The sequence below is a fragment of the Heterocephalus glaber genome, unplaced genomic scaffold, assembly GCF_053883595.1.
Source record: "Heterocephalus glaber isolate CG9 unplaced genomic scaffold, H.glaber_assembly_v1.0 deba00001479, whole genome shotgun sequence".
Lineage (NCBI taxonomy): Eukaryota > Metazoa > Chordata > Mammalia > Rodentia > Bathyergidae > Heterocephalus > Heterocephalus glaber.
The window spans coordinates 13,315,911-13,328,265 of NW_028258316.1; the positions used below are offsets into that span (position 1 = coordinate 13,315,911).

General features: G+C 53.8%; 1 protein-coding gene and 1 long non-coding RNA gene across 21 annotated transcripts in view; one reads left to right on the forward strand and one right to left on the reverse strand.

The window, feature by feature from the left end:
• Positions 1-12,355, reverse strand: part of Dab2ip (DAB2 interacting protein) — a 185,583-nt gene that overhangs the window by 28,114 nt on the left and 145,114 nt on the right. Inside the window, exon 1 of one of the 18 annotated variants that reach the window (XM_087183230.1) lies at positions 12,114-12,198. The exons of the other annotated variants lie outside the window; for them this stretch is intronic. The gene's annotated coding sequence lies outside the window, so the exon portion shown is untranslated. Of the gene's footprint in view, positions 1-12,113; positions 12,199-12,355 lie in introns of those variants that run through there. 18 annotated transcript variants of the gene reach the window in all.
• Positions 2,520-11,334, forward strand: LOC110350187 (uncharacterized). Of its 3 annotated transcripts, none has more exons than XR_015439846.1 (4): positions 2,520-3,034; positions 4,918-4,994; positions 7,002-7,064; positions 8,579-11,334. It is a non-coding gene; the product is annotated as an uncharacterized LOC110350187 (long non-coding RNA). The 3 variants fall into 3 exon arrangements; XR_002396608.2 differs by having other exon boundaries at positions 9,926-11,334; XR_015439845.1 differs by having other exon boundaries at positions 7,002-11,334.

Below are 12,355 nucleotides of genomic sequence, written 5' to 3' on the forward strand. Positions count from 1 at the left end.
CCACTGCCAGCAGAGCCTTTTCCATACACTGTGCCACTCCACCAGCCCCAACAAGGCAGGAGACCCGGAATTTCCACTGCTCCATTTTATAGATGAAGAGCCAGATACCTTGGCATACACTTATAATCCTAGCTACTATGCAGGAGGATGAGGCAAGAAATTCTCGAGTTCAAGGCCAGGCTGGGCAACTTAGCAAAACGCTGTCTTAAAATAAAAAGGGCTATGAATGTAGCTCAGTGGTAGAGTGCTTGCCTAGCATGCATGAGGCCCTGGGTTCAATCTCCCCAGTACTGAGGGGGAATGGAGCAGATGAGGGCAACGTGACTCCGTGGGGAAGGGATGCTGAGTCCATACCAGGACTTAGGCCCAGATCAGGTCAATGGGCATAACAGGCCTTGACACAAGGCACAGGCTCCTAGACTGACTGACAGATCTGGCTTTGGACCTGAGCCCACTATTCACCTACTATGTGGTCCTAGGCATGTCACCCCCCCAACCCCAGCCCTGGCCTTTGTACCTCAGTTTTCTCAGTGTACCATGTGGAAACATACCAAGGGAGTACCTGCTCTGGTGCTTGGAAATAAGCATCTCAGAAAGGTCAAGAGCCCCTTCCTGTGGCACAGGACAGTATCTACCCAACCGGCACCTCCTCCCACAGCTAGGGCAGAGGAAAAGCCTGAGGCCTGGCCGGGCCCAGAAAAACGATTCCTGACGTGGAAGCTAGGCAGGCCTTGCCCGCACCTGTGTCTGTGACTCGAACCCCTGGAAAAGTCTCCCTTCCTGGGCTTAACCCACAGGCCGTCCCCCAACACCCTCTGACCTCTGGCTCCTGGCTCCAATGCTCCAAAGGCTCAGCCCATCATTCTCTCCCTACCTTAGTGAGGCGGGGGTTTGGGCCCTGACTTGGAGAGAGTCAGAGCCTGGCAGAGTCACTTGACACTTTCGTTCAGGACACACATTCTGCACACCCACTTCCATGATCACCATGGGCTGAGGTCCATGATATATGGGCTCAGGATTCCGAGAAGGGCTCGAAATCTCCAGGCTCATAGAGGACACCTTCCCATCCCCAAATTCCACATCTCCATGGCAACAGCTCTGCATGCACATGAACCTTCTTCCAACACCAAGTCTAGGCATTGTAAGGCATGAGAGCTGCATGCAGGACCCCAGCCCTTGGACACCCCACAAGGCCCACCCCCAGATACCCAGTCAGCCTTCTCCCACTGCCTCTCCCTGCCCAGCATGAAGCTGGCCTCTGAAAGCCCTGAGGAAATGGACAGGACCAGAGGAAAGCTGTGAAGCCGCTGAAGTCAGCTTGGAACCCACCCAAACACTCCTTGGGCTCCCTGTGGAGCTCTTGCCCGTGGCCCAAGTCCACCAGCACACACACCTGGCTCTTCCAGGACCCTCTCTGGGATGCCCCAGCTCACAAAGGCACACAGCGACCTACCTACCATGCCATGCCATTCTAGGTGTTCAGACGTGCCTTTACCCTTGATAACCTCTCAAAGAGCCCAGCCTCCTTCCCATCACAGCACTGACCAATGCTGTGGGGACGTCCGCCTTCCACCTGGCTGAGAACCCAGCTGGGGCTGGCGCTGGCAGTGGCACTGGGCAGCCTGTCTCCCTGACTCCGGGCTTCCCTCCCTCCCTCGCAGATGGGCCTCATACCTCATTGGAAGAGGCCCTGCCTCAGACACCAGGGAAGTCACCTCACCTAGGAAGAGCCAGGACCTGCAGGGCCCTAGGCCCCAACATCCTTGTCCTCAAACAGTCCACAGCCTGACTCAGAATGCTCTCTGGCCCAGCCTGGAAAGCCCTGCCAGATCAGTATACTGGGAGCCTAAGCGGGTCTGGCAGGGCCCAGGAAGTACAAAGGGAGGTGCTGGAGAACCAGGCTGCCTTCTGCCTAAGGCACCTGAATGTGCTCACTGGCTGGAGAGAGGAATGGGAGGCATGGTTCAGCATACTGGGCCTGTCTAGGGAGACCCCAGGACCCTGACAGCCCAGAAACCCAGTAGGCCAGAGCCAGATCCCAAAACAGTCACGGCTCAGAGCCTGTGGCTGCAGAACCCTCCCCTTCCTTCATTTCCGTCCTGCCCCACAAACATGTTCCAGCTGGCCCAGGCCTTGCTGGGAAAGTTCCTGGTGGAACAGAAGGCTGAAGGTAGCTCGGGGCTCTTATGGCACCCTGGACTGCCCCAGCTCAGCTGACTGCAGCTGGACAGCCCTGACTCTGCCCACCTCCCCAAGGGCTTCTCCAAGAGGGCAGACATGAGAGGCTGCACCCAGCCTTGGAAGGTGGCTCCTCCAAAGTCTCCCAGGCTGCCCCTAGGCCTCAGGGCACTGGTGGGTGGTGGCAGGGCAGGGGCGTGTGGGCTCCTGTATCTGCATTTCTTTGTCACTCAGCCTCTCTCTGGGACCTGATACACAGCAACCTTGGTTCTCACCTCCTTGGCCCAGAGGAACTGGGTGCTACAACCTGCCAGGGTGTGCCTGGCGGGTGGCTGATAAGAGGACAAGGGCTCAAACAGAAAAGTAGTCATTTGATCACTTCCTGGACCCAGCAGGGCCCTCTCATGGCTTAAAAAGTACTTCTCCAGGAAGCAGCCTGTCACATGTCTGCACTCCTCTGGTACTCCACACCAAGGACTGCCTACCCCATGAGTCACCCCAGGCGGCCCTTTACCCCACACTGCCTTCGGCTTATGCCAAGTATGGCTGGATCACTTCCTTCTCACCTCCAGTCTGTGCCTTGCCAGGCTAAGCAAGCAGCCACCTGAGGCAGGGAGGAAGACGGGCACCCAAGACTGCCAGGCTCCAAGCGGGGAATGAAGGCACAGCCTCCCAACTTGGGAAGTCTGGGTAGAGGAGTGAGAAAGCACCGGGCCCTCTGCTGCTCGCATCCCACTCTCAGAAGGGTGCTTGGAGGTACCGACCAACACACAAGCCGGCTCACTGTACATTCTTTTTCTCCTTTCAGCTGCACATAACTCTGCCAGGAGCATTCGCTTACCCACTTTACAGAAAGGTAAGATGGGGTCGGGGAGGAAAAATTACTTCATGTGCCGGAGGTTCCCTGCTAGGATATAACCCAGGTGCGGGCCCTGCCCACCACTCCACAGGTGTGGAGTCAGGGGTCTGGTGCCACTGTAGGAAGGGCCTCTGCTATCCACTAGTCCCTGGGTTAGGTCCCTCCCTGCTTGCCAGGGATAGGAGGGATAGAAGGTGGCCCAACTGCATGGCCTCTCCCAGTGTCATGACTGCTTCCCCCTCTGGCCTTCTGTGGTCCTTAGAAACAAGAGCCTGATCCCCTTGGCAAGGTGATAACAAGAAGAGCTAGCTGAGTGTGGTGACACATGCCTGTAATCCCAGCACTCGGGAGGCTGAGGCGGGAGGATTGCCATGAGTTCGTGAACTGCACAGTGAGATCCTGTCTCACAAAATTAAAAATCAAACCAAGGAGAGCAAAAGGCCTTCAGCTAGAGGCCTCCACCCCTGCAGATTACCTCCAAAGTCCTGGTCTGAACTAGTTCTCACAAAAACTCTGCCAAGAACACAGTGTGGTTATGCCTCAGAGAAGCAACACCACACACATGCCACTTCTCACCAGGGCAGAGCCAGCACCCCTGGGCCAGGCACCATGGTACTGTCACATGCTTCACCTCACAGAATCTTCAACAGCCCAAGAGATAGATGCTAACCTCACCCTGCATTAAGCAGAGGAAGCGAGACCCAGGGTCCCATCTTTCTCCTGGTGTTGCTGCCACACTTGGGTCTATTTCCTTATATGAAAAAGGAAAACAGACTCTTGCCTCAGGTGGAGACTGTGATACTGAAATACACTAAAAGACAAGACTGTCAGGGGGAGGCACTTCCCAGGCCTCTGGGTCTGTGATGGGGGGGTGCCCTCTAAAGACCCTAAGACTCAGTTCTAGCCCAGGTCTTGGTACTCAGGGCTGCTGGCCAGGGGTCCACCTGCTTCTTCCACTTCCAGCTGGGCAGCTCCACCCTAGGACCTACGTCTCTCAGGCAGGCCTCCAAGCACATGCCATCCTTCTGCCAAGAAGTTCCCTTCCCTGGGTCCCATCCAGTTCTCATCAGCGCCCTTTCTTCCATGAAGTCTTCTCAGACTCCCTGGCCAGACAGTGCCATTCACCAGGCTGTGCTGGGAAAGTATGCCACAGACTTGTCCTCTGCCAGGCAAGGAGTGCTCCTCGTGAGGAAGGCTGGGCCTGGCTCAGCTCTAAAATTCAGAGCCTCAGACTTCCTAGATGAAAACCTTAATACCCACCAGCCCAGGTCAGGGTGGAAAGGAAGACAGCTCGGATGAGGACAGACTTCCTTGGGCCCACAAACCCTCATGACATGGCTAACGCCTGGGCGAAGGGACAAAGAAGATCCACTGGTGGGTCCATTGGGATGGCTGCGTGTTTAAGGCAAATTCCTAAGAGCAGCACCACAATATTCACTCTAGAATATTTGTGAAAGAGAGGATCCCAGGGGCTCATCCTATCGTCTGCAGCAGTACCCTGCCCCCCAGCCCTCTTTAGGCTCTCCTAAAGTGTGGCGGACTCTCTAGCCCCATGACAGCCCTATAGGAACTACAGCCCTGTGCCTCCTGCCCTTCCATCCCCAAGCTGGGTTTACTATATTGGAGGCCCTTTCCACAGCTCCATGGCAGGGAACTCTTAAACCTCCCAGGAATGAGGCGGCAGGAGGTGGCACCAGGAAACCCAGGTCACTCATGGGCCAGCCACAGGGCAACAGTCCCTGGTCAGGGACTGCAGGGAAGGGTGTTCCATGGCGCCACCCCCGCCCGCCCCGCCATCAACAGCTTAGCAGCATCTGTCCCTGGACAGACCCCTCTACTTGACATGGCCTTGCTCCCCTTTCTCCTCTCTCCCTTCACAGGCTTCAAGACAATCAATTCCCAGTGGCCTCAAGCCAGTGTCAAAACCCTCCTGAAAGACCCCTCACACTACACTCTGGTTAGTGAATAACCATGGGCTGCCCTCAGGAGTCTTGGCCCAGACTCTTCTTCAGCTGGTCTCACCCTTCTCTCCATCTCTTTGTTTTCATGGCCCAGACCACCACCACCACCACAGTGCTGCCTCTGGTCTTTCCAGATAGCCCAAACCATATCACTTGAGCTCCCCAGTCTCCTGCCAGTCTCCTCACTTAATTCTCACGACTATCAGAGCTGAAGCACCGTGCCTCAGAAAAGGGAAGTAACTTGGCAGAGATGACACTACTGTGATCAGTAAGAGGCTGAGTGGGATCTGACCTCAGCTCAGGAGAGTGCAAGTCTGACTCCATCAGCCTGTGCCACGGCCTCTGCCCATGCCCCATTTCACGGGGGACCATGGGCAGCGGAGCAAAGAAAGGCCAACAGCCAGACTGACTGCTCACTATGACCAGCTCATTTAGGGTGGGGAAGGAGCCACTCCCAGGGCCCAGGAAACGTGGGCACAGGCACAAGTGGGCCACTATTAGAAACAGAGCTGGCCCAACAGCAGTTCATTGTGAAGCCAGGCAGCAGCAACAAGAGGACATTGTCCCAGCTCTTGGGGCACAGCCTTATCAGATAGCCTTCCAGCCAACCCACAAGCTGTTTTTCTACTCAGATCCTTTTTCCCTTAAAAGGTTAATGACACAGAAGTTTGAAAAACTCATGTTTTCAAGGAGGGAGGGGTCCCAAAAATAAAAACAAAACTTGAGATAACTGAAAAGCTCTACTTGACACAGTTAAGGATGCTTACAGCTATGGGTGGGTAGGAGAGTGAGGTTGTTTAGCCTAGATAGTGAGGGGCTCAGCGTTACCCTCTAAATCTTAAAAGGTCAGAGGAAGCTGCCCTGTGAGATCCCAAGGCGGGACTGGGACCAAGAAGGGCCAATGCCAGCTCAGCACCAGCTATCTACAAATGGCCAGGCTCATTTGGTTTTCGACAGTGGGCACATTGTGGCTGAAAGTACACCAGCAGGAGCTGGAGACCCCTTCCAAGACCCACAGCAGAGGCTCACTATCGAAGTGCTGGGACAACATGGCAGGCAGCACACGCAGACAGGAAGTGGAAGGAGCCCTAGAGTAAACACACCCATATACATGTGTGAATGCACGCTACAGAAAAGCCATCAGCAGCTAGAAACAAGCAGGAGGCCAGAAGGGTTAGGATCCTGGGTATCCAGTTAGGAACCAACCTTCTCTGTTCCTCATACAGCATACAACCTGAGGGCCTTAAGTGTTCAACTCTCGAGGTCTGTTTCCTACCCTCAAGCAAGGATAACATCTCCCCACTGTTGCTCCAAGGATCAAGTGAAACACTGCAGGGGCATGTCCAGGAAGGCCACAGTCTGTGCTAGCAACTACGATCAGTCACCTATGACTGTCCCAGCCTCCTTCACCCATCCGTGGCCAGGATGGGAGCTGGGACATAGCTGTGAACAACATCGATGAGTGATAGAGATGCTGCTTATCAATGCTGACCTTTCTACGATAGGTTAGACTTTCTGACATGGGAATGAGGGATTTCTCAGGCTGTGCACTGTTCTTTCCTGACCGCTCAAATTTCTTACTTTCTCCATCTATAAAATGGGGGCCTACTGTATCTGCCCAAATGCCCACATGACAGTTAATCTTGGTTGTCAACTTGATTGAATTGAGAAACTCTTACAAAATTCATAATGCACACTTCTGGCTGTGTTTGTGAGGGTCTTTCCAGAGATGAATGACATGTGGGATAAAAAACTGAGGGAAGGGCCGGGGATTTAGCTCAGTAGTTCTGGCACCTGCCTTGCAAGCTCAAGGTCCTGAGTTCGATCCCGTGTACCAAAAAAACCCCACAAAAAACCTGAGGGAAGAGAGCTGCCCTAAATATGGGTTGCACCTCAATAGGGTGGGAACCAGATAGAACAATAAAGGGAGGAAGGTGCCAGCATATGCTGTTACTCTCTGCTTCCCAAATGCCTTGAAGTGAGCATGCTCTTTGTCCCATCAGGCTCTTCTGCCATGACATTCCTGCTTTGGAGCCAGCTGACCATGGACTAAAACTGCTGAAACTGTGAGCAAAACAAACCTTCTCTCCTTAAAGTTGCTTTTCTCAGATATTTTGTCACAGCAACAAAAAGCTAACTAACACACCCAGGGTGCCTCAAATTTTAAAAACCCTTAAATTCTCTTACTGAAATTAAGCAGAAAGAGGGTATGGCTGGGGGTGGCCCCTCTGCCTGTGAATCCTCGGTCAGTGGTCCCTGATCCCAAGGCTTAGGTGGTCACATGCCACTGGCTGTTATAATAACCAGGCTTGGAACAGGGTATGACTATAAGGTGTGTCTCCACTGTCATGCCATCCCAAGGCTGGCAGGTCCTGCTGATTCTGGTATCAAACCCCAGCAAATTCTCTAGGCCCTTTCAGGCCCAAGCATGCTTGCTACACCTTTGCCCGTAGAGCAGGCAGGCCCAGACAGCGGTGCTGGAGCTCTCTGCCCACTGTGGAGGTGACCCCATCTGGACATGGTTCCGAAGCATGTCAGGACAAGGGTGGTGACCTTCTGGGAATCAAGCGGCAGGACATAAACAGAAGCATGTCCCACAGGACCATCCAGCAGAGCCATCTCTTCCTAGCCCAGCCTTGCCCTGCTGGCCTGGGAATCGGCTGCTGAGAAGCTGAGAGCTCACTCCTGGCTCAGCTGGGATCCCAGGAGAGGAGAAGAATGCAGCTGCCTGGTTGCCCCAGGGGAGACAGAGCCTGTCCTAAAAAGGCAAGGAGGCTGGCCACTCAGCCTGAGAAGGTTTCCTGGGATGACAGGACCCAGAGGCATGGTCCTTCTCAGCTCTGGCTTTCCTCAGGCCAAGGCCAGGGACAGCTCATAGGAGAAGCATGAGAAATCAGTGTGGTAGTCCCCATGCACATGATGAGCTTTGGCCTTCTGCTACCCCAACCCCTGGGCTCCCTACACCACAAAGCTAAGCTGGCAAAGAGGGTCCACACCCTGGCAACCAAAACAGGACTGGGGGCTCACTGCCTGTTATGGCTTAGCGTAGCCCCAGGCCTGTTACCAGTAGTGCCTGATAGATACCGACTAAATGAGTGACAGGGCGGCAGCTTGGACCTAACAACCGCTGTGGAGTCTGCACACCTACCATGTGCCCAACGGCAGGGCAGGTGTCGCTATCCAAGCACAGGTGTCATCTCAGCCCTCTCCCAATAACCCTGCACCCAAGGCGGCACTGCCTCAGGGAGAGAACAGGAACTCAAACCCAGGGCTGATGAGCCCTGCCACACACCCTCAGTGAATCCAAAAGATTTAATGAAGGGAGCTTTAGTACAGGTCTACTTTGCTGAGGAGGAAACTGAGGCTTAGAGAGTAGGAGTGGCTTCTTAGGTTATACAGTCCAGAGTGAAAAGCTGAGATCCTGGCAGCCTGATCACCCTGTTAGGCTGCATGGCCCCTACTTCACAGAAGGCCAGGCTCCACCCCTGATCCGTTTGTGACCTTGGCCCTCTTCCTCTTGCCCTTGGGCCCACAGACCCTGAACAAATTCCCTTCTCTCTTTTGGGTGTGGTCTCCACAGGCTGTGCTACTTTAGAGAACCACTGAAGCCTCGTGTCAACATGTACATAAGGGGCCACCACTACTTCTATATCACTACCTGCAGTAGCCCAACAGTGACACCTCACTGCTGCCTACATCTCACTTGGTTCACAGGCCTGGTCCGGTCAGAACAGGCAGCCTTCAGCACCCTGGCCAGACCCCACCCACTTTCCAGTAAAACTGTGGAGTCTGCAAAAAGACATTTGGGATCACATTTACCTTTTCACATCTCATTTCCTTTTTGAGGAGGGGGGTGCAGAGACAGAAGAAACAAAAAACTTTCCATCTAATCCCCCAAGTCATCCTGCAGCCTGAATAATTTCGGGTTTTTAATCAATAGCTGTCAGACTTGTCAAATTACTTTGGGGACCGCAAAGCAGTTTTTAAACATTCATAAACCTCAGTAGAACAGCGAAGTGCCCTGAATTTTAAAAGGACAGAATATAAGGAACCTCACTGAATAGGGTGGGATTTGGGGGAATCAAAAGTGAGCTGTAGGCCAACTGCCCCTCCTGCATACAGCTCTTGGTCTCTTCCTGGTCCCCAAGAGGAACTACCAGGCTTGGCTGGCTGCTCAGAAAGTTCAGGGAGAGAGGTACCTCCCAGGCCCTATGGCAATCTCCCCAAGGAAAGCCCCTACCTCCTCAGCCCCGGCAAATGAGCCCAACTTCCTCACATAGCACTCAGGACTCTGGCTCCAACTGCATCTGCAGTGACCCTGAGACTGTCAATCTGGCGCACTCAGACTCCTGTACCCATTGCGCGTGTGCTGCCACTCCACACCCTTCTGCTGGCTCTCTCTACTTGGACCCTCTTAAGATGTTTCCAAGCCCTGGCAGAGGTGTTCCCTTCCCCTTGTGCTCAATCCAGTCCGATCCCCCGAACATATCCAGGCACAGCTCCTCCTTGGTCTGATGGATCACACCACTGAATGTGGGGCTGGTTTCTGAGTGGTTTCCCCACCCCACCCCTGGGCAGGACTGTAAATACTTCTTACAGCAGCCTCAGAGCCATGGAGACACAGGACCCAAGGAGGGAATGATGAAATAAACACAAGAAATTAGCTGAAAACCAAGGACTCCTGTTCCCCAGGAGTGGCTCCCTCTCTCCTCTCACTTATCTAATTCCTCACAGCTTTCCCCTCCAGGAAGCCCTCCTTGGTTTATGCTGGTCCCCTCCACAGAATGGTGGGACATAGGCAGCAGCATCCTCTCCAGTCTCATCTCCTCCATCTACAACACAGGTGCCATCCAAGTGACCTCCTGGAATGGTGCAGACTGTTCAAGATAGGTGACAGGGTGACCTTAGCATTGTCTCCTTTCCCTAGCCCTGGGGACCAAGCTTCTGCTTCAACAAAAAACCAGCCACTTATCAACCTGCTCCTGGCACTATGCTGGCTGATGACTGGTTGAAGGGAGAGAGGACTCCTTTAAAAATATGTACAAAAGCCAGACATTGTGGGGCACAGCTGTAATCCCAGCTACTCAAGAGGATGAAGCAGGAGATCGAAAGTCCAAGGCCAGCCTGGGCAACTTAGTGAATCTTTTTTCAAAATGAAATAAAATGTTAAAAAGCTCTGTAACCTTGGTCCAGTCATTAACCCATGTCTTAGTTTTCTCAACTGTAAAACAAGGATGCCACCTTCAGCCCCACTGCTGCTGTAGGGGTCACCTGACATGCACTGAGGTCTCTATACAGGGTCCCTGGGATGAGGGCTTCTATGCCCTCTGCTCAGGTGGTGCTGAGACTGTCTCATCCTGGGTATTCTGTGCCCTCCCCCAGTACTTCTCCGATGCTCCTGGTTTATCCCTGGCCCACTGACATTTCCAAGACGCCCCTCCCACTCTAACATTCAGCAGGTCCTTCCTACCTGTCCCCACAGCTGGAAGATCTCTCAAGAAGCTTCTCTACCAAGTGATCACTGGCAACCTCACCTGCTCCATCCCTAACTTGAACAGGCTCAAGAGTGCAGGCCATTTTGGGGAGGTACCTCAAAAACCCCTATTTAAGGAGGGATGCACCTGAGAATAACTGACAATCAAAACTATCCCCAGTGCTCATCTCAGGCTGGTCCCTCTTCAATTCTAACTACATTGCAATGCGATGGAGGGGCTTTGTGGCCATACAGGGTCCCCTCTTTGTCAGCAGCCTGATCTCAGGCAGAAAGAAGAGGCAAAGCTATGAAGGGGAAGAAAAGCTGAGCCAAAGGAGCACGGGCCTCCTTTCTCCTGGACCTTGGCTCCCACATCTGTCACATGGGCTGTCCTACTATAGAGCCTGCTGAAGTCTTACGCTAAAGCGCCACCCCCTCCTGGGCTAATCCACTGCTCAGTATATGGTATCTCAGCCCCAGCACTGAGGCTGGGGCTTTGGCCTGGGGCCAGCTCTATGTTGCTCTCAAAGCAGGGGGAATGGGAATCTCAGCAGCCAACAGAGCCACTGCTTCTCAGACTGTAACCCAGAGTGTTCAACAGCATCAGAACAGGAGGCAAGGGTGGCTGCTCATAAGCCATAGGCTCCTAGACCACTGGCAAGGGAAGAAACTCAGAGAGACCATGTTGAAGAAGACCTAAGGGGGCCGCAAACACCTATGTACTCACCACACATGGATGCTGGCCCACACTTTAGTGCACATGCCAGGTACTGGCTCCACATTTTGCAGCTCCCACACCTCTGATCCTCATGCAGCTAAGCTACATTTAAGGGAACTGAGGCTCAGAGACCTCCAGGGGCTTCCCCAAGGGCAGACAGTGTGCAGCATTCAGAGTCCCCTCTTACTTCCCACAATCCACACAGACTGACTCCAGAGAAGCCGGCACTGTCTGTCACTAGCCACCTGGCCCAAGGGATTCCAGCTGCAAGTCATGCACTTCAAATACAGCTTCCCAGATATGATCCAAGCCAGTCATGCCATCCCCCCTCAGGGCACCCAGCTCTGGTCACGTGGGGCTGCCCACTTTCGCTCAAGGTGAGACACTCCCAGCAGTTAAGGCCTCCTTCCCTGTCTGTGCCTGGCTCAAAGGCCACCACCTCTATGAGCCTCCCCAGCACAAATGACAACTGCCTCCAGCCCCCCACAAGGAAGTGCCACGCTGAGAAGGCAAGCAGTTGCTCAGCATCACAGTTCACAGGAATAGGGTGAGGCAGAAGGCCTGGCATCTGGGTTCCAACTCCAAACTCTTCTCACTGTCACTGATGTCACAGGTTTTCACCAAAGCTATAGAAATCACGTCATCAAATGTACCAATTTTTACGAGGCACCTGTGACAAATGACGCCTCACTTTCACCAGAACTGCACTGAGTTCTGCCTTTGTCACCCCTAGTGACTCTGTGTGTAAAATGGTGAGAAGGGCATCAAGCTAGTGGCCAGCCTTACCAATCTGGGCATGGTAGTGAATGAGGGTGACTAGGACCAACAGGCCCTGAGTCTAGGCTGAGATAAGCCCCTCCTCTGGGTTCTCCAGAAATGGGGTGCTTCCCTGTGAAGACTCACGGCAGGCACCTGGCTTCTGACCTGGCTTTGGGTCCCAAAGTAACTTGGCCTCTGACAGCTGTTCCAAGTGGTTAAGTTGGAGCCCAACCGCACTCCAGGCTCTGACACAATCTTCTCAGTCTTCGGCCCACCTCTACCCCACCCAAAGGGCCGACGGAAGAAGGAGCAGGGCATAGAAAGAGAGAAGATAAGAGACAGAAAGTCCCGCTGGGGGGCTGCAGCAGAGATGACAGTGCCCCCAAACCCCAGTGCAGCCCCACCAG